This window comes from Ochotona princeps, chromosome 4 (genome assembly GCF_030435755.1).
Source record: "Ochotona princeps isolate mOchPri1 chromosome 4, mOchPri1.hap1, whole genome shotgun sequence".
NCBI lineage: Eukaryota > Metazoa > Chordata > Mammalia > Lagomorpha > Ochotonidae > Ochotona > Ochotona princeps.
The window spans coordinates 109,305,136-109,311,998 of record NC_080835.1 but is presented as its reverse complement, the minus strand read 5'-3'; the positions used below and the strand labels follow the sequence as shown (position 1 = coordinate 109,311,998).

Genomic DNA, 6,863 nt, shown 5'->3' with positions numbered 1-6,863 from the left:
TAATCTTTAATATTTCCCTTTCTCTCCTTTCTGGAGTGAAAATGTATTACTTGTGCCAGTCTCCTCCTTGTGTCTTTGAAAGCATGTAACTTGTTTTTGATTATACACATTTACTGCCAGAAGAGTTTGCCTTGTGTTTCAAATGAGACATTGGACTTTCTTCTTCTTCTTCCTCCTCCTCTTCTTCCTCCTCTTCTTCTTCTTCTTCTTCTAAAAAAACAATCTCTGGCAGGTTTTATTAAAGGCAAAAATTTCAGGATTTACTTTTCACCAGTCTGTTCTGCCATGCTTCTAAGAATATCAGAGTCACCTGGATCAATGCTAGAGAGTACACTCTGTAGTATTTCGCACATGCTGTGCCCAATTCTATATTATTGCTACTGTAGTGATGGACACCAGTTTGGGCCAACATGGCAGAATACTCCATTTCAGATTTCCTCCAGGCCAGGCAGTTGTTGGCAAGGATGACCAGCTTCGCTTTGCCCTGTCAGGTCATCTTCAGAGGCTGCTTGTAGCCCAGCACATATTTTCCGCTCTTCATCACCAGCTGCAAACTGATGGACACTAGCGACCCTTTCATCTTCTTGGCAGCCACCATCTTCCTGCCTGAGGTACAGGAGGGACCTCCAACCTAGCATGCCTGTCAAGATGACGGGGAGGAGCGAGAGAGGGAGACTTTGAACTTTCTGGTTAGTGTTGGACTAAGTTAATATTTTTGAACTTTTGTGGATGGAATAATTGTGTATTGCTTCGAGAAGATCCTGAGTTTTAGGGGAATCTGAGGTGTAACGTTATGGCTTAACTGGGGTATGGCTTCAAAAACTCAATCAGACTTTCAAACTCCAAAGTCTAAATGTTAGTGGTTGACAGATTAGGGCTGGAAACTTGATCTATTTGTGTTATCTGGTGAGTAGGTTTATGAGGAGCCTGTGGGTGACTGGACTTCCTCTGTGCAGGTAGCTCACATGGGAGGGTTGGTTACATCGGTAGAATATGTTTTCTGTACCTCTTTGGTTCCTTTGGTTCACCATGTGGCTATCCTTCCACAGTCTTCTGGCCTCCCCAGATGCCTAAATCAATAGGGCCACCCACTCTTGAACTGTAAACCTCCCAATTATAAGGTGATATAAACCTTGCCCCTCTATAAGTTATTCATCTCAAGCATTTAGTTAATACAGCAAAATCCTGGCTAACAAAGTAGTCTTTTATACATGGCTCTAGTCCTCAGATAACGTTTCCTTTTCTTGCATTTTAGATCCATGAATGGTAACTAACTTTTATCAGCATTACTTTCCTGTTGGTTTTGAGCTGTAGTTTTCTATGTGTCTCTTACATTTCTGCACTTCTTACAGGTAAGGTACTAACATTGCTTTTCGAGGGTATTTACATACTGAGTGAACAAAGAGCCTCACTCTAGAGCGAAGACAGTCATGCTCACTGTCCAGTGTAATAAATAAACTGTCTACTTCTGGACCAAAGGGCACACATGCTTCATGTCCACAGTTAAAGACTGGGTTCCCTGGGCTTACGGCATCTTCTTCTGTAGCATACCCCACGCCTCTGCATGAACAGAGGTTATGTCATTCTTTGGAGATTGGGGTTTGGGAGATAGAACACAAGTGTTGATACTCTTGTATCAGTTGCTGCTGGTTTACATATGCATACTTACATACATGCACACACACATAAAAATTTATTTATTTATTTATGTATTTATATATTTATTTATTTTAATTTTAATTACATTTGAAAGCAAGAAACAGATGGAATTAGAGATAGATAGATGATACATCTTTGCTAGTTCACTGCCAAAATAGCAGCAAAAGCTGGGCTGGGCCAGGCTGAAGCCAAGGACCAGGCACTCCATCGCGTGTGGTTAGTAGGGACCCACATACTTAGGCTATCACCTGCTGCCTCCCAGGGCATGCTCGAGAATGGAGCTAGATTTGAAAATGAAGCTGGGATTTTGAAAGCAGCTCAACATGGAACGCAAATATCTTAATTGCTGAGACTAATCTCTGTCCATTATTGCTACTATTATGAAGAAAAAACTGTCCATCACGTGTTTCCTGGGGATTCTGCTTCTTATAGCACCAATGAAATTACAGCAGACTATCTTGTTCCTTTTCGAATAGAGTAAAATCTCAGATACTTTGTATTCCTTTTGAAAAAAAGGCTTATTTATTTATTTTAAAGGCATACTTATAGAGTGAGAGAAAAAGAGACAGAGAGAAAGATCTTCTGTTTGCTGGTTCCCTCCTTTAATGGCAACGATTGCCAACGATGGGCCAGGCTGAAGCCAGGAGCCATGAACTACATCCAGGTCTCTCACATGAGAGGCAAACACTTGAACCATCTGCCACTGCTTTCCCAGGTGCATTAGCAGGGAGTTTGGTTGGAAGTGGGGAAACTGGACTCAAATGGATGCCTATATGGGGTACTGGTGCTGCACCCAGTGACTTAACCCATTGTATCACAGCACTGCCCCCCAGATCTTTTACATTTCATGACAAGTATCTTTGTGTCTCATTTTTCCATTTGACTCTGATGTCTTCTTTATAAATACACTTTTAATAAAACCAATTTCAGTGATTTCTGTTTCCTACTGGGACCCTCTATGATATATCCAGATAGTTTGAAATATAAAGGAATGTGTGATGGTTAGAATGTTGCATCCACTCATCCAACAAAACAGAATGTTACATTCATCAGTGACAGTCATAACAAAATTGTCTTATAAATGAGAGGCAAGGCAACCGACTGGCTGGCTGGGACCAATACCCCTTATTGGCTTGTAGCCCCAAACAGCACATTCACAGGGTTTTATAGCTTCAAAAGGAGCAATCCACAATAGCCTGCAAGGTGAGGAGGGAAATACCACAGATTCCCTACCTATCTTGGCTGGACAGTCCATGTCTGGCTCTTCTCCAGTCCAGCGATTAATGTAACCACCCACTTAATTCCTTGGAGCCACCTGGGAGATAATGAGACTTGGGCCTTGGAGCGATCTGTGAGATAACTAGACTTGGACCTTGATTCATGAGAATTGGGGCCCATCGGTGCTAAAGGTCACATAGACGGTTTGGCCTGAAAGCTCTCACAGTTACAAGTAGCCATGAGCCATGCTTACTCCATTTTGTTTTCAACTTTACAGGTGATGGTGCCCAGGTGTTTAATACAGTATCAGTCTAAGGGTCAGTGTTGTGGTGCATTGGGTAAAGCCACCACCAGTGACACTGGCATCCCCTATGGGTACCAGTTTATATCCTGGGAGCTCTATTTCTGATCCACCTCCCTGCTGATGTGCTTGAGGAAAGCAGTGGAAGATGACTGAAGTGCTTGGATCCCTGCCACCCATGTGGGAGACCCGGAACAAGCGCCTGGCTCCTGGGTTTGCCCTGGTCTAGATCTGGCTGTTGTGGTCATTTGGGAGTGAATCATCCGATGGAAGATTTCTTTGTCTCTCCTCCTCTCTCTGTAACTCTACCTTTCACATAAATAGATAAATCTTTTTAAAAAAGAAAACAAAACCTATCTGGATTTTGATGTGAACATATTTTTAAGATATGATTAAATTTCTAAATGTTTTTAGACTTTGATTAAACAAGATTGCTCCTACTGGGTTGAGTCTAATCTACTTAAGGACCTTAAAAGTGAAGACTGGAATTTTCCCAAAAAAGAAGGAATTCTGACTCAAGACTGCACTGTAGAAATCCTGCCTGAATTTTCTGTCTGCTGGCCTGCCTTGCAGACCAGATTTGACAGTTACCATAATTGTGTGATCCAGTTTCTCCCACATTTTGTTTCCCGGGAGAACTCTGGCATAGACCGAATGCTTCTGAATTCAGAGAGGAGCCCGTGCACACAGTGTCCAAGTCCCCAGATAATCAGTGAAAATTTCCCAGGTACAGGGTGAGGGGCAGCAATAAGATGGAAAAGAGATATTTCCCTGAGAGTATTTACAAGGCTGTAGACAGTGACAAGGATGACTCAGTGGCACCTCCAGGCAACAAAGTGGAGAGAATGCGCAAGTGCCACATCCCACTCTGTATCTCTCTGTCATTCATGTACCTATCCAGCTTACCTAACCATCAAAGTGACTTGGAGCTCCTGGAATCCAATTCCGCACTGACATGTTTTCTTGACTTTGATCGTGTATTTCTAACAGGAATGTTGCCCCATCCCCACATAGGTATTTTTAACTGCATATACTTTGGTTTTTAAACTGGACAATAGTTTTTTCTCCTTTAGGTCTCAACAAAACTCTGGTTAAAAAAAAAAGCAGAGTTAGGTGCATCATCTTCCTCATTCTTTCAATGCTTGGATTATTCTGCAGTTCTGCAATTGTATATCTCATCTTTGCTTGCTTATAAACAAGGCCTATTCATTTTTAAAATTAATTTATTTTTCTTTGAGAGAGAGAGAGAGAGAAAGAGAGAGGAAGAGAGAGAGAGATAGAGAGAGAGATCTTCCTTTTGCTGATTTACTTCTCAAATACCTGCGTACCCGTTTGGAAAACCCGAGGCTGGGTTATGCCAAAACTACAGTCCAGGAATTCCATGCTGGTCTCCTAACTGCATGGCCGGATTTCAGGTATTTAAATCATTGTCTTCTGCTTCTGGAGTGTGCATAGACAGAAAGTTGGATCAGAAAGAGGAGCCAGGGCTTGATTCCTGGTACTTTGATACAGGATATAGGCCTATCAAGTGGTGGCTTAACCGATTGCTGTTTTTTGACAGAGCTATTTCCCTGAGAGTATCTACAAAGTTGTACAGTGAGGGGAATGACTCAGTGGCACCTCCAGGCAACAAAGTAGAGACAATGCACCGTGTCCCACCTTGCGTCTCCCCTCTGTCATTCATTACCTACCCAGCTACCTAACCATCAAAGTGACATCAATGCTTTATTTTTTGCTTATAAGTTACTCTTTCCTGATTGTTGGCAAGATCCCACAGGGTTGAAGTATCAGAAGAGAGATATTTTCTGAGCTGCCGCAGACAAGATACATATTAAAAATCTCTCTCCCTGTGCTTCAAAATGAAAACACAATTTGGAGATCATCTAGGTCTATCCATCATCGGCTTGCACACAAGTTGAGTGCACAACTTCCCATGTAGTTTGACTTCATTCTCATAGAGAGGGTGGAGCCACTCTGTTCCTTAGATTATCCTGCAGTGGAAGGGGAATGCCTTCAGACATACTCCTCTTTCTTTTCAGTGGGTATCAGAGCATTTTCCTAACTCCACACCTAAATAGCGATTTATTTCTGCTTGATGGTCACCTCCAACACATTTCCAAACACAGCTCTCACGCCAGACCTACTTCTCTTTCTGAGTTTATTGTTTCAGTGGATTTTGTCATCATTTACCAAATTTTCTCAGAAAATCAAGTCTTCTCATCACATGTGCCTAACTAGTCACTAATCTTCTTCGTCTTTGTTGTGAACATTTTCTGACTGTTTTCATCTTCATAGCCATTTTACTGTCTTACTCAGACCCTTCACTGGTTCTCACTGATGAGTGTGCATGTGGTGTGCATGCTCCACCATGCATCTAGAGAGGTCTGTGGTAAAGACAGAGCTGACTTCTTTTCCTGAAACTTTATGTAATGTTCACTCAGGATAAAGTATAACTCCCGTGTAAAACAGGACAATCACTTAAAAAATATTTTGAAATATGGGGGTAGGTGGGAGAGTGAGAGTGAGTGAAAGAGAAAGTCTCTCATGTGCTGTCCACTGCTCAAATGCCTGCAACCACTAGGCCTAGGCCAGGTAGAAGCCAGGAGTCCAGAAATCAGTCTGAGTTTCACTTGTTGGTGGCAGGGACCCAAGTACTTGAACCAAGTACCTGCCAGCTCTCAGGGTGTTTGTTAGAAGGAAGCTGGAATTGGAAGTAGAGTCAAACCTTGGACCCATACTCTCCAACTCAGAACATGAGCATTCCAAGAAATATCTTATTCACTGCCCAAATACATATTTCTCTTTCTTATTTTCTAAACTTTTGATTTGTTTATTTAAAAGGTGGGGGGGAAGAGAAGGGGAGAGAGAGAGTGAATATTTCATCTTGCTGGAACACTGCTCTAATAGCTGCAACAAACAGGGCAGGACCAGACTGAAATCAGGAGCCCAGAACTCAATCTGCCTCTTCCCCATGAGAGGCAGGGACCTGAATCTTTGAGCCATCCCTCACTGCTTTCCAGGGTGTGCATTAGCAGAAGGCCGGATGAGAAGTAGAGGACCTGGTACTTGAACTAGTAAATCCAATAGAGGATGTGGACACCCCAACTGGCTTCTTAGTGGCTGTGCTAAATGTCTACCCTTGCCTTATTTCCGATGGAGCTTTGTCAGATACAGAATTCTTGGTTGACAACTTTTATCCTTCAACATTTCACATGTTATCCCACATCTATATGATGAAAATTGGGTGATATTCCTGCTGAGAATTCCTTGTATATTTTGAACTACTTCTCAGCATTTTTAAAAATTCTTTCTCTGTTTTGATGCATGTATCTTTTAGACTTTTTCATAATTGGAGTTCATTTGGCTTTTTGGACCTGTTGTTAAGTGTCTTTCAACAACTTTGGGACATTTTTCATATTATTTCTTCAAACAATCTTTCTACTTCTTCCTCTGTCTGTTCTTTGAGACTTTCAAATTGCATATTTGTTTCACCTCATGATATTTAAAAGTATGTTGAATGTTGTTCACTTCATTTTATTCTTTTTTCTTTCTGTTCCTCAGAGTCTATAATCTCAATTGTCTTATTCTCAAGTTTGCTGAATCTTTCTTTTATTTTCTCAAATATGCTATTGCATCCATATAGTGAATTTTTCCTATCAATCATTGTGGTTTTTAGCTCCAGAAT

At 41.6% G+C, this 6,863-nt stretch overlaps 1 pseudogene; it reads right to left on the bottom strand.

Moving 5' to 3' along the window:
• Positions 1-260: 260 nt before the first annotated feature.
• Positions 261-598, bottom strand: LOC101524580 (large ribosomal subunit protein eL30-like; annotated as a pseudogene).
• Between the last annotated feature and the right edge of the window lie 6,265 nt (positions 599-6,863).